The sequence below is a fragment of the Macaca fascicularis genome, chromosome 15 (genome assembly GCF_037993035.2).
Source record: "Macaca fascicularis isolate 582-1 chromosome 15, T2T-MFA8v1.1".
NCBI classification, from domain to species: Eukaryota; Metazoa; Chordata; class Mammalia; order Primates; family Cercopithecidae; genus Macaca; species Macaca fascicularis.
In genome coordinates this window covers 51,194,177-51,208,257 of record NC_088389.1, presented here as the reverse complement: position 1 = coordinate 51,208,257, position 14,081 = coordinate 51,194,177, and the positions used below count along the sequence as shown (strand labels likewise).

At 37.9% G+C, this 14,081-nt stretch overlaps 1 protein-coding gene across 25 annotated transcripts in view; it reads left to right on the top strand.

Moving 5' to 3' along the window:
- The window catches only part of ZNF462 (zinc finger protein 462), a 155,105-nt gene that overhangs the window by 47,714 nt on the left and 93,310 nt on the right, over nt 1-14,081 (top strand). For 3 of the 25 annotated variants that reach the window (XM_074016888.1, XM_074016882.1, XM_065530258.2), the window contains exon 1: nt 11,568-11,887. The exons of the other annotated variants lie outside the window; for them this stretch is intronic. The gene's annotated coding sequence lies outside the window, so the exon portion shown is untranslated. Of the gene's footprint in view, nt 1-11,567; nt 11,888-14,081 lie in introns of those variants that run through there. 25 annotated transcript variants of the gene reach the window in all.

Genomic DNA, 14,081 nt, shown 5'->3' with positions numbered 1-14,081 from the left:
TTGACTATTTGACTGTTTGCTAGTCTTTCATTTATATTGTTTCTTCTTGGATTAACTTTGGTAATATATGTGTTTCTAGACACATTACATTAGTTTTACACATATTGCCATGAGTTTTACATGGTAATTTTAAAATTATAATACATTTTCCTTTACATTTTTGGATATTGTCTTCTACTTATACTTATTTTCTATATTTATGTTTTGCCCTCCTCCCTTTTTGTTGTTAATTAGGCTAGCTAATTGTTTTAATTTAATTTTATATAGCATATTTAAACAAATAAATAAAACAAATAAAATAAAACAAATAAAAGTTACTGAGTAAATTACCTTATTATTTAATATATTGATTCCTGAGTTTATTTTTATTGTAATCAAATCTTTTCTCCCACTTTTCTTCTTCTGTCTTTCCATTTCCCCCTGGACTTGAGTTAGATGTTTGATTCATTTAGTATTGTTATTTCTTGATTTATAATGTTCATAAAGCTATGACGTTTCCTCTAAGTATTGCTTTTACCAGATTCCACATTTAAATATGTAGCATTTTAAAAGTCATATTCTACTGGTGAGTTTTTATTTCTGGTTACCCCAGAAATTGCTTAGGAGAATGTTAAAAAATTTTCTCAAATGTTTGGGATTTTTCTTCTCTTTTTTCTTCTTTTTTTTTTTTTTTTTAACATACCTTTATTTCACTGTAAGTAGAAAATATGTACTTTTTTTAAAATTTGTAATTTATTATCTCTTAATTCTGGCATGAAATACTTCTATAAACCTCCATGGGCACTTGAAAACTTTTGTAGATGTCTCACAGATACTTGAAATGAAAATATGTTTTCTATTTCAAGATATAGAATATGAAATGTACCTCTTAACTCAATTTTATGAATTGTATGAATTATATCCTTGGTGGTCTTTCTCCAGTTAATCTGTTAAGTGCTTGTGCCTATTTCTTGTATCTGTTGCCATCTTTATTTCTTTATCTATTTGGTGCTGCTAGAGAACATAAATATTCATAATAAATCTTCATTGTGGATTGTACTTTTACATTATTAAGTATTCATCTTTATCGTGTTAAAAGCTTTTGTATCTTGAATTTAACCATGAATAATATTAATCATGATTTCTTCTTTCTTTTGCTTGGTGTATGTTTAATGATACTAGATTTTCAAACTTTTTGTATCATTTTACTATATATGTGTCTCTTATAGACAAAATCCAGTTAGAGATTGTTTTTTAATTTACTCTGGGGATGTTTTCCAGAGGAAGAATTATCCAGTTCACATTTATTGGTATATCACATATACCTAATTCTAATTAATTTTATGCATTCTCTTTTATATTTCTGTGCAATTTCCTTTGTCCTCTTCATTTTATTATATAATCTGCATTTTCTTTTGAGTTCTTTCCTCTAGTAATTCAAAGCTATATAGTCTGTTTTTATTTTTATTACTAAATTAATGTTCTTACACCTTTTTTTGGAAATTTGTTAACTTCACAAATGAAACAGTATGTGTATTTATTTTTGTCCTGCTGTGAAAGTTGAGAATATTTGCCCGTATATACATATTTATTTTTATTTTTATTTATTTTTATATATTTTTTTGAGACAGGGTCTCACTCTATCACCCAGATAAGAGTGCAGTGACATGATCTCGGCTCACTGCAACCTCTGCCTCCCAGGCTCAAGCAATTCTCCTGTCTCAGCCTCCCAAGCAGCTGGGATTACAGGCACGTGCCCCTACCACCCGGCTAATTTTTGTATTTTTAGTAGAGACAGGTTTCACCATGTTGGCCAGACTGGTCTTGAACTCCTGACCTCAAATGATCCACTTACCTCTGCCTCCCAAAGTGCTGGGATTACAGGCGTGAGCCACCTCTGCCCGTTTATATTTATCCTCTAAAGCTTTTACACTTCCATCTATGTATTTTATTATGGTTAAGTTTTTTTTTTTCCAATTCTACATACTTTCATAGTTATTATGGGGTGATTTATTGTTATTATAACTACTACATTTAAGGAATTATAATTTTATTTTGTAAGTATTATCAATTATTCAATTGTAGTTTTAAATGTGAGTGGATTCGGTGCTCACAGCCTCTGCTTACCTCTAAATTTCCTGTTCTTGAGATCTTGATTTTGAACCTTCTGTTGGTTGTATTTTGAAGAAAAGCTACTTACGTGCTGCATTCTCTGACTATGCTGATTAGAAAATCATTTTTTATTATTTTTATATATTAAAAAAACTGGTTGCGAACTTAATTGGAAATTGAATACTTGGGTATTGTTCTCTCTTTCTTGAGCCTCTGCAGACACAGCTTCACTTTTTTTCTGTCATCAAATGTTACCGTGAAAAAGTCAGAGACTTTTTCTGTTACAATTGAGTAATTGTTAAAGGTCTTGATATATATAGGATTCAGTGTTTAGCCTTGAAATTCTGTAACCTCACCAAGATGCTTCAATTTTACTAATTCAGTCTTACTTTTTCTTGGAATATCAGATTCTCTTTTATTTCAACTAAGTATTTTCTACCACAGATTGAAGCATATTTAGTTTTGTTTTGTTTTGTTTTGCTGTCTACTTCTACAAAACCTTTTATCTGTATGTTCGATCTGTTTTCAAACCTTATCTGTCATCATCTCCACTTGCTTTCATCTACTTGTCTTTTTCCTCTGCATTTTGTGCAGTTTTTTGAAGACTGTTTTCCACGTCATCAACTTTGTTTTTGATTTGTGGATTTTACCTCTTATAACTTTAATATATTTATTACTTCTGCAATGATATTATTTTTGTCATCATTTTCTTTCTTCAACTGCCAGCCTCTCTTTCATCTTGTGCTGATGTCTTGTCATCTTGTCTTTGATCTCTTCTTTCATAGAATCTGTTAATTGTTGTATATAATTTTCTTCTGTGTCCTGTTCCTTCAAAATAGATTTTTTCCATGGGTGTTTTCCATGCCATATTTTTCTGTCATCCTCCACCCCTTGTCTTAGTTTTTTTTTTTTTTTTTTTTTTTTTTTTTAAATAACTCATTTGTCTTCGGGGCACAACTAGCAGAACTTTTTCTTGGCCCTCAAAAAACGAGAGAAACATCTCTTTAAATCCCCTCCTCAAGCCCTGCTTAATTCTGCTTTTAGAACCTGAGTTTGTGTCTTGATGGCTTGACTTGCTTCGGTAGTCCTTCAGCAGTTTAGAAGGGTTCTGGCTAGGTTCCTGGGAAGGACACTGTTGAATTTTTCTCTCTGAACTTCATGATTCTAAGTTTTAAGTCTTGCTTTTGATTCAAGGGTCCTGTAAGTTTATTGGTTTGGTGTGGCCAAACTGTCTATGTTTTGTCTTTTATTTTCCCTAGCCAAGCCTTTGTTAGCAGTGTGAGACAATTAGCCATCATTTTTTTCTGGAAATTTATTTGGTTAGCCTAAAGCATATATCCTTCTTTTGAGGGATTTCCAGACACATCGGTGTCTTCAGATGTTGGTTCTTAACTGAGAGGTTAGCCCTGCAGTATAGCTTTAGGGCAACAATCAAATGACCACTCTAAGCCTGGAGGTATTTTCTAATAAGATTTTATTTATCATGAAAGCTTCCTGTCATAGAAGAGTCTAGGATCCTGAGGATTTACCCTAACTCTTAGTATTTTCCAGGTAAAATACCCTGATTCTTTCCTTTGTGGATCCATGTCCTGCTTTAGAAATACCAAGGACACCATGTCATGAACCTTTCTGAAGCTTTTAGGGGAGATAGGTATCAGTATCAGCACTTGCAGTAGCCACAGTCTTCATTCTTTCAAGACGAGTAATTGTCTTTTATGAGTGTACTCATGTTAGCTTCTGATGCTGGGTCTGCAACTTAGTATTTTCTCATTAATTCCCAAACAAGAAGTTAAATATTTGCAAACAGTAGTTGTCTCCTGTACTCTTCAAGGACTGCATAATTATTATTGCATTCAGCCAGTTGGCAGCATTTTAAAGCGGGGCTCCAATGCAGTGGAGCAGGGAATGCTCACTGTTCTAGCTGGTGGTCTCAGGGACTGTTTCATACAGGAAGGAAAACTTGAGCTTGGTCTTAAAACTTGCTTGGACCTCAGATTCACCCTGAGAATATGTAAAAAAGATTACTGGACCTCAACACCAGAGTTTCTGATTCAGGTCTTGGGTGGAACTCAATAATTTGCATTTCTAACAAGTTCTTTGGTGATGCTGGTGCTGCTGGTCCAGGGATTAGACTTTGAGAACCACTGTCTTAAAAGGTGGGGATTACTTAGACCTTCCAAAAGCAGGTAGAAGTGTTCTACATGGAGGAAAACCATGAACAAACATAGACATCTCAACATCTTCCTGATTTCTAAGCTGTTCTCTTCAGAATGGTAACAGACTCTTCTAAGAGACTCTTAGGGAAGATATTTTAAAAGTTAAAGATGATTCCTAGACTTTCTGATACATTTAGATTTTTTAAATATCCAACAAATGGATATAGATACCCTCTAGGAATAAAGTTAGATAAATAAAGAAATAAAGGATAAAGATAAATTAACATATTAGTAAAGAGAGAAAAATATTCCATGTTGCAGTTGGTTTCAGAATGCAGTATATAATTTGAAGTGAAATCCAGTATCAACAATATTCTGGTATCATTAGTCTGAGTCACTCCCTAGGTGTGCCACCAAAGACGCTGGCTTGTTTTGACAGACATTTGTAAGGCTGACTGCTCTTCTCCTTTCCATTTTACATGAACCGACCCTGCTATGTCCATATCCTCCTAAGGCTCGTTCAGCTAGCCTCTTCAGTGACTTTGTTGGCAGTGCACATTTTCCATAAGAAACAAGACAGTGTTTCTCGTGGGGTAGATTTGGCAGGCATAAAGCTACTACATAACCTTGTTCTGACTCCATGAGGTTGGATTCTAAAGATAATTCAGTGTTAGAGCTCTTGTTCTTCTGTGTATACCTTTGTCAGCAACTTTCAGTCTTCCAAATGTGTTTCCAAAGTATAAACACACTGCTTGCATGCCTAAGAAGTGCTTTGAGTAGTCAAACTGCAAAAAATGGATTTTGTACCTTTTCAGTTACTCTCCTGGGTGTGAATTCAGGGTAGAGGAGATACTTGTGTTTATTCTGAAATCTGGTCTTTAAGATCTCCTCTCCACTGGACACGATGAACCTATTGATGGTTAACTTTTAGAGTAGAGTCTTCTCTTTGACTTAAGGAAGGCACAAATAATATTGTTTCAGTGTCTTTCAGGGAGGCTAAGAAGAAAAAATTCTGTTTCTACCTAATTTTGTTGCACTCCCTCCACTGAAAATGTTTATGCAGTTTTGAGCTATAGGACAGAGTTGTTCCTCAGGCTTTCCAGGATTCTTTGCAAACAAGAATAAAAAAGGCTTTGTGGAGGGAAGGCAACCAGATGGTCTCAAGTGTAGTCAGGTGATGACTCCAGGTGTCACATCAGTTCAGGGTAGCTTAGCAGTGTTATAAACACATAGGTAGAACAATGCAGCCAGAGGCAGCTTCTCCATGGATGATGAGGAAAAGGAGGATGGTCATTTATTTAAAACTTATGGATAAGTGGAGACTTAGAATTGCTAGTGGAGACTTAGAATTGCTAGTGGAGACTTAGAATTGCTAGTGGAGACTTAGAATTGCTAGTTTCCCAGTAGTCGGCTAACCACTGCGATGTAGCTTCATTAGCTTCATAAGCATTAGGTTTTGTTTTGTTTTGCTGTTCGTGAATGCTCTCTGGAATTCCTTAGGTTCTTGAACATTTAGCTCGATTTGGTACCACTAGTTAATTTTCTCCTGGAAAGCAGGCATGCATACAGTTAGTACTCATAGCACAAATTTCATCAAAGCCAGACCTATGCCGGGCCCTGGGGATATAAGAATAAAAAAAAAAAGCATTACTTACCCTCTGAAGAGTGACTTATAGTAGCCTGGGGCCCTGTCACTTTGAAAGAAGATGATTTTACACATTGGAGAGGAGAACATACGCATTGTTTTTCACAGAAATTTTAGTCAGAGGCCACATGCTAAAGACTTAACTTTTTTTGTTTGTTTGTTTTGTTTTTTGAGACAGAATCTCGCACTGTGACCCAGGCTGGAGTGCAGTGGCATGATCTTGTCTCACTGCAACCTCTGTCTCCCAGGCTCAAACAATTTTCCTGCCTCAGCCACCCGAGTAGCTGGGATTACAGGCGCCTGCCATCAAGCCCAGCTAATTTTGTGTGTGTGTGTTTTTAGTAGAGAAGTGGTTTCACCATGTTGGCTAGGCTGGTCTGGAACTGCCTACCTCGAGTGATCTGCCCGCCTCAGCCTTCCAAAGTGCTAGGATTACAGGCAAAGGCCACTGTGCCCAGCTGACTTGATCATTTTTAATGACATTTGCTCCTTACTCACAAACCCACAGGATTATCAACTGTCCTAGTTGGGTGCAAGGGCTGTATCAGTAGGAAAGACAGACCAATCACATACCTTCACCTTGGTTTTTTTTTTTTTTTTTCTGAAAAAATTTTTGGTAAGATACCCAAATTAGAAAAATAAAACTGAAAACTCATGATATCATATAGTATGAGGGCTGCTAAGATCATTTAAAACCATAGAATTATAAAATCTTGGACTTGGGAGAGAACTTGTTGACTCTCCAAGGATCCAGAGACTCCCCAGCCAAGACCCCATAAGGGCCTCTAAAGACAGGTGGGTTATATGCAGAGAATGAAAATACCTGGAGATCATTTAGTTTTCAGTCTCAGCACTATTGACATTTGGGGCCAGATAATTATTTGTTGTGGGGGCTGTCCTGTGCGTTGTAGAATGCTTAGCTGCATCCCCAGCCTTTACCCACAGATGCTGGGTACGATAACTAAAACTGCCTGCAGATACTGCCAAGCGGCCCCAAGTTGGGGCGAGTGGGGAATAAAATTACCCCTGGTTGGGACTACTGCTTTATGACAACACAGGGTTAGTAGAGTAATCTAACACTCATGATCAATCTTTTTCGATTGGTTGGAATCCTATCACTCAGAAGCTCTAGTTCATTCGTTTGTTCCTTCCTTCATTCAACACATATTTCTGAGTACCTGTTGAGTACACTGAGTGTTCCCGGGGCTGAAGATCCCAATGTGAGCCAGACAGATCTAGACTCCTTAGAGTACTTGTGTTCTGGTGGGAAGAAAAGACCACAGACAAACAAGGGTCATGCCAATAGTGAAGGAAATAAAGTAGTGTATTGCAGTAGAGAGAAACTGTGTGTGTGGGTTGGTGTTGTGAGTAGGGGTTTCAATTTGATAGATTTTGTAGGGGTTGGGAATGGTGGCTAACTTTAGATAGAGTTGTCAAGGAAAGCCCCTGGATTTAATTTAATTTAATTTAATTTAATTTATAAGAAGGCAGTCACATGAAGGTTGGCATTTATATGTCTCTGAATAATAAAATGTAAGGGAATGAATTTAATCAGGAAAAAAAATCTTACAAAATATGAGAGGAAAATCTTGTAAAACAGGTCCTTTGTACAAAAAGGTTGAACATCATGATCTAATCTCTTCATTTAGCAAAATGATCAAAGTAAGGGCCTCAAAAGACTTGTTCTCAAGGTGAAGATGGCAGGCAGAGACATCATACCTACTGTCACTTTTTGGTTTTAGTGACCTGAGAACAAATTCCTTAATTGACTGGATAGGCATTTCTGTATGCCTTTTTTTGTTTGTTTGTCTTTTGTTTTTTAAATAGCTCAACAGTGGATATGCTGAAAAACCTAACTTTGTTGGGCAAAAGTGGGATTTATCATTAAGGATTTATGGAACGTGAGGCTTGGCTCCTTAACTGAGCACTGTAGTGTTTTCACCTGGTAATAAAGTCTACTGTTGTGTTGGTGGACAAATGTCTAAGCTTTCCGCTTGGTTCTTGGGATGTAGGAATTTTTAGGAATAAACTTACTTACTAGAAGTATATTGCGGATTGCAAGAGAAAAGAAATTTCTTAGCTTTCATTTTTAGAAAATTTCTAATTTGGGGGTATATTCCAGTCCCATATAGAAACACATATGATGTTTTTCCTGCTATAAGGTTGCATTAATTTGTTGAAGCAAGGGTAGGAAAACTAATGGATCTGAATGAGCCAGTTGGTTATTTTGATAAGGGAGAAGGACAGCCTTCTATTGGCTTCTGCTACAGGTAGAAGTCAAGAGGAGGTAAAAAAAAAAAAAAAAATCACAGTCCCCTTGAGTAGGAGGACTTGAAAGCATGTATGGTCTACATAGGCCTCAGGCACTGTTTGCCTTTTCAGAAAGTAGGCAGTTTAGGACTTTATCCTCACAGGGTAGCTATATTAGAAACCATGGTTTGGAGAAAGACACACAGACAGACAGATTCAAGTGCCAGGCTTAGGTAATCAGTTTTGTCTGCTATAAGAAAATAGACTGGAAGGGTTATTACATCAGGGGCTGCCACTGATGGAGGCAGGCTCAGAATCATTCTCATCTAAAGGAAGTGAATTGTCTGAATTTTTTTAGCAAATGATGAGCACAGAAAAGTGAGCAAGTCTCGGGGAGATTAGATTGAGATTTTCCCCAGATAAAAGATGTTATTTCAGCAAAACTTCCTCACACCCGCCACAAGTCAATGGCCATATATCATTGTTTTTCTTTGCATAGTAATAGAAAACAAGGTAAGTTGTTAAAAATGGTTCCTGGATTCATTCACTGAATCTGTAGAATTGAGACTTGGTATGTTTAGCTGAATCTTGTGAGCCAGGAACACTTGGGGCCATGAAGACACACCCAAGGCCCAAGGTCAGTCAGGCTGACCAGCCCCCAGGGAAGGTTCTCAATTCACATCTTGGTCTTTCATGATGTGGAAGATGACTTTTACTGCAGCTTCTGCTTACTCTGCGTCTTAATCAGTTCTGTAATGAAGACCCAGCAGCATATCTGCAACTTCCCTTTAATTTTACAATTTTTATAATGAGAGTTCTTGTGTGAAAAGTGTTGGTAGAAACCCAGCCAGCATTCTGAAGAGTCGATAAAGCAACACCGTGATTTTCTGTCTCTGCTGTTTGGGCGAGGTTTAGCTCTGGAGGGAAGAAATCAGTTATCTCTTGTTCTAAGTACAAGGGCAAGAACAGCTGCAGTTTCCAAGGAACTTCCTGGTGAACCCATGACATTTCAGAGAATTCCTCAATACTTATTATTTCTCACTTACTCATTCTTAGGACACCAAGAATGGGTTCCCGTCATTTGAAAGGACATGATGAGCTGGAATCTCATTTATCATGGTTGCATTTTGAGAATTTCAGTGAGGGGGAGGCATCTTCATTTTGTTTTGTTTTGTTTCTAAACCACATCTCAAGAAAATTGTCAAGACGCTTCTCAGAATTAGAATTATCCAGTGAACTGCAAGTTCCCCTTTACAGACAATGAAGTCTAAAGCTACTGAGATATCAGCCTGCTTCCTCCCTTTCTTTTCTTGTCCCTTCTCTCCTTTTATCTCCTTATTCAAATCACACGCTTCCTTTTCTACGGACAGGAGAGCTGGCAGACTGCCTATTGGCCTGTTGGCCTCAATTAGCCTTATATCATTGCAAAGGAATGCATGAATTCTCCAGAAGGTATGTAGTATCTCTTTCTGTATGAGACACTCACTACCTGCTTTCATAACAAGTCACTCAGTCAGAATCACTTCTTATTTACATATCCAACATTTTTAGCCACTTGGATTACATCCCTAGATGCTCATTTCATTTTAATGATGATCCCAAAGGTATCTATTAAGAAATAGTACTCCAGCATACTCTGTAGTACTTGAAAACTTTGTGCAGGAGAGCGAACCTAAAATAAAAAGTAACCTGAAGGCTAGCATCCTTGGCCAGTAGGTGACTGGGTTATTAATCTGCAAATTGCCTGCTTCAGACTTTGTGCTTATGTACAAGGTATGTACAAGGTCCCACAGATGGACCAGGCCAACTGTATACAACAGAGGCCACATGCATTGGCAGGACTTGGTCTCATGGTATTTCCCTGCTACTATTTAAATTCAGTCTCATATTGGGGGTTACATATGTGATTGCAAATTAATCCTTTCTCTTCTGAAAATTTGGTTTTGAAGAACAGCTGTGTCTCCCTTCTGAATTCCTTAATTATTTATCCTCCCTGATATGTTAAACCTTTCATTAGTGTGGCGAATTGCCAAGAGTACACAGAACTGCTTAGATCATGTAGCAAACAGTATAAACATTTGATAGGACATTTGAAGACCACATGGTGAGCCAGAATCTATAATAGTACCAAATGCTATGGGATTGTTGGAGGTAGCTTGTTGTTGGAAGTTGCTTGTTGATTTATTTTGCTGGTTTATTATTTATTTTATTTTATTTTATTTTTTTGAGACGGAGTCTCACTGTGCCACCCAGGCTGGAGTGCAGTGGCACGATCTTGGCTCACTGCAGCCTTCGTCTCCTGGGTTCAAGCAGTTCTCTGCCTCAGCCTCCCAAGTAGCTGGGATTACAGACGCCCGCCACCACACCCGGCTAATTTTTTTTTATTTTTAGTAGAGACAGGGTTTCACCATCTTGGCCAGACTGGTCTTGAACTCCTGACCTCGTGATCTACCCGCCTCGGCCTCCCAAAGTGCTGGGATTACAGGTGTGAGCCACTGCGCCTGGCCTGCTGGTTTATTTTTTTACACTCTAACATGGAGATAGTACCTATGTCATTTGTATTTATTCAGAAAACAACTGATTCTGCCCCACTCTTGTTAAATTTGAAGGGCATATGCCCATATATGAGTTAAAATTAAATCAAGAAAATTAATTACATACATATGTATGTATGTAATTATATATATAATTATGTGTGTGTGCGTATATATATATTTGGACATTCTGTATTTGCATTTGTAGTTTTGATTCCATAACTACTGTTCCTGAAAGAGATTTCACCTCAACTTTTCAGTTCATTACTCTTTGGAAAGCTGCTTTAAATGATTATTAAATTATTAGAACTTCCACTTCAGCCTTAACAAGTGTAAATGATTAGTAGTGATACAGAACTCCCCTTGTTGCTAAGAATAGCAACCCAACATTTACAAGTTTACTAGTACCTTTTTATAAAAAGAAATCATTTTTCATCTTAAGGTCCTAGGGCTTACAATTAAAAATATTAACTTCCCAATACACATCACAACTCTTTGACCTCAGCATATCAACAGTTTCTGATCTGCAAATATAGTTTTTAGAATGATCTTTAGTTTCTTGATTTTTCTGTTTTTCTAGCTGAACTATTCCAGAATTTATGTATTCTATTACCTGTCCTTGGATAATTGGTTTTTCCATTCATAAGAAAGAAAAGTAAGAAAAGTTCAAACAACAGGTGCTAATGAGAGCCTTTTATTAGAATTATGATTGAGGAGAACTGGGAAGTTTAGTGTCTTATAAATGAAACTAGGTTTCTGGAGTGGACAGAGGAAAAGCACCTTATGGTGTTTCTGGTTCTATTTCTCAAAGGCTTTGAAGGTTATAATTAGTTGCTACTGAATCACATGGCTGTGGTGCTTCACAGCTTTATTTCTGGGCTGCAGTCCTTCAGTCAGAGAACAGGTTAGATCCAGGCAAGGCCTATGCCTTTTAATTTGATCACTTCCTGAAGACAGCTGGGATTTTGACTTGAGGACCACATTTATGCTCCTGGGCCCTCAAACTAAAGAGCAGTGTTTGCCAAGCTGACCTGGACCAAGTGATGGTGGCGGGCTTGAAGAATGCTACACAATGTCAACACCTGCCCGCTCCAGTTACGTCTGAGCAGTGAGTTGGAAGGATGGACGATGAAGCTGTGGTTTGTTTCCTTCCTCCTTCACAAGAGGGAAAACTGAGGCATAATGGATCCCTGGAATTCTGAGCACAGAAAGTAGGTGGGAAGGTGGTATAAACTAAAATTGGTGTTCTTAAGATTGAAAATGAGCAGGCTTTGTCCATAATTTACTTTTTCTCATTTCTGTATATATGTTTCAAATCTTTGACATCATCTCTGGATGTTCTTTATATCTTCAAGAATTTGTCGAACATAAACAATTGGATTTTGGGTTTCCCCGTCAAAACCCCACATTTTGAAATCCTCAAACTATAAATGCAAACTGAACAAATCAGCAACGAGTAAGTACTACTAAAGGCAGTGACTAATTAGGATAGTCTAAGGGGTTTCATGTTAGGAGCACCAGTCACATTAGGTGCCAGTTACTGTAGAATGAATCTGTGTTCACCTTGCAGGGATCGTGATGGGTGGTGTTTAAAGTCTAGGCATCTGAGGCCTATTTGACCTTGAAGGACCTGGACATATATCTGGGGTAGAAGACAGGGTGCTTGTTCGATTTGCAGATTCATCTCAAGACCTTTTGAAATAGACTCTTTTTAGTTAGTTCAGAAACTTCCTCTTTTACTTTTGATTTTGCTGATTTTGGTGAGAAAAAATATTGCTCATTTCATCATCATAGTAGTATTAAATGAAGTAAGTAGATATGAAATCAAAGCTTTTAACTTAAAATCATAATTTTATATCAGATCAGTGACTAGGTTAGCCTCTTAGGGTTGTTGCTCTTCGGGATTGATGAAATAGATATGCAGAGCTTATTTCTCACCTTTTTTTTTTTTTCTCGGTTGTGGTTTCTTAGAGGATTACCATCTGCTGCAAAAACATGAATGGGTCATCCTCATGTCCATTGTGTTTTTGTCTCTGTCCTTCCCTACTCCCTTCTCCTCCACTTGCTGTCACTTTTTGCACATGTGCCCATGTACCATCTCATAAACATATCAAGTTTCTCTCTCTTTGATTGGGCCATGCCAGCAACCTCTGTTTTCTTCTTCTGTCAGCGTCTTCAGGAGAAATGTGTACACAAAGGCAAGATGGCTTTCAAAGTAGGCTATATCCTCCTTTCAGTACTTGGTGCAGACCTGAAATTGAAGGCCGTTCAGCTCTACCTGATGCTGGTTCTCTCAGTGGCCTGGAGATTAACCTCTTCTAAGGCTCTGAGCTATTTTTGAGGCAGAGGCTGCAACAACATGAAAGCTAGAACCCATTAGGAAATCACTTTCATCATCTCTTCTTTTTCCAAATCAGTGGCTCTTTTTCTGATCTCATAACCCTTTAATCTCCTTTGTAGCAGAACAAGGAGACTTAGTTTATGTTTGTGTTCAGTGCAGTTAGCATCCTTGATAATAGCTTCAGAAGACACCAAGATATTAGAGAACTACACAGAGAGATGAATTTCATCTCTAGGTGAATGACTTAATGCCGAAGGTGCCCTGCTTTCCTTCTGCAGAGCCGTAACTTTTGTTGATGTTGTGCAAATCAGGCTCAAACTTTCCAAAAGACACACAGCAGAAAGCCTTTTGTTGCATTATTTCTAAAGGCTTGAAGTTTTGAAGGGAAGAGATTTTGTTTTCCTCTCTGCTACACAATGGAGCTTTCAGAGAACCTCCTTTAAAAGGAATAGCTACAGCCTTTGTGTTGAAGGGTGTGTCTGTTGGCAGGGTCTGCTGATGCAGACAGACTGGCTGGTGATTAACAAAGGTCATTAGACTTTGGAATCTGGCAAGCAGAGTCGGATGGTATGTCTTCTGTGTGTGGAAGGACGACTTCCAAGAAGTCAAGGCATTCTGGAGGTCCCCCTGCTGCACCCCTAAATCCTGGTGTAGAACAGGATCTGGCCCAGGGTCATCCTCCTCTGACCAGGGCTCTGCTGGGACTAACAAACCAGCATATCAATCATGGAATAAAAGAACCTTTGGAGATCTTGGTGAATGACATTTGAGGAGGAGAAAGGTGCTGTTTTTCGAAGAGAAATGAAAACAGTTAATTCTTTGTTGGGAAGAGAAGAGCATAGGAGGAGCCCAGCCTGCTCTTCTAGCATTCATTTCTGATTGTTAGCCTAGCAGAATCCAGGAGAAGCCATGTTGTGCACGGAGGAGAAGCTCTGAGCTAAAATGGCTGCCCCTAAAGCTCAGAGGACTAGGGCAGCTTAGTGAGTCTTAGAGCTTCAGTGACGCAGGAGCTCATATCTCTTGAAAGTGTGATAAACACATTCAGCAGAGCTGTGGCTTGTTTG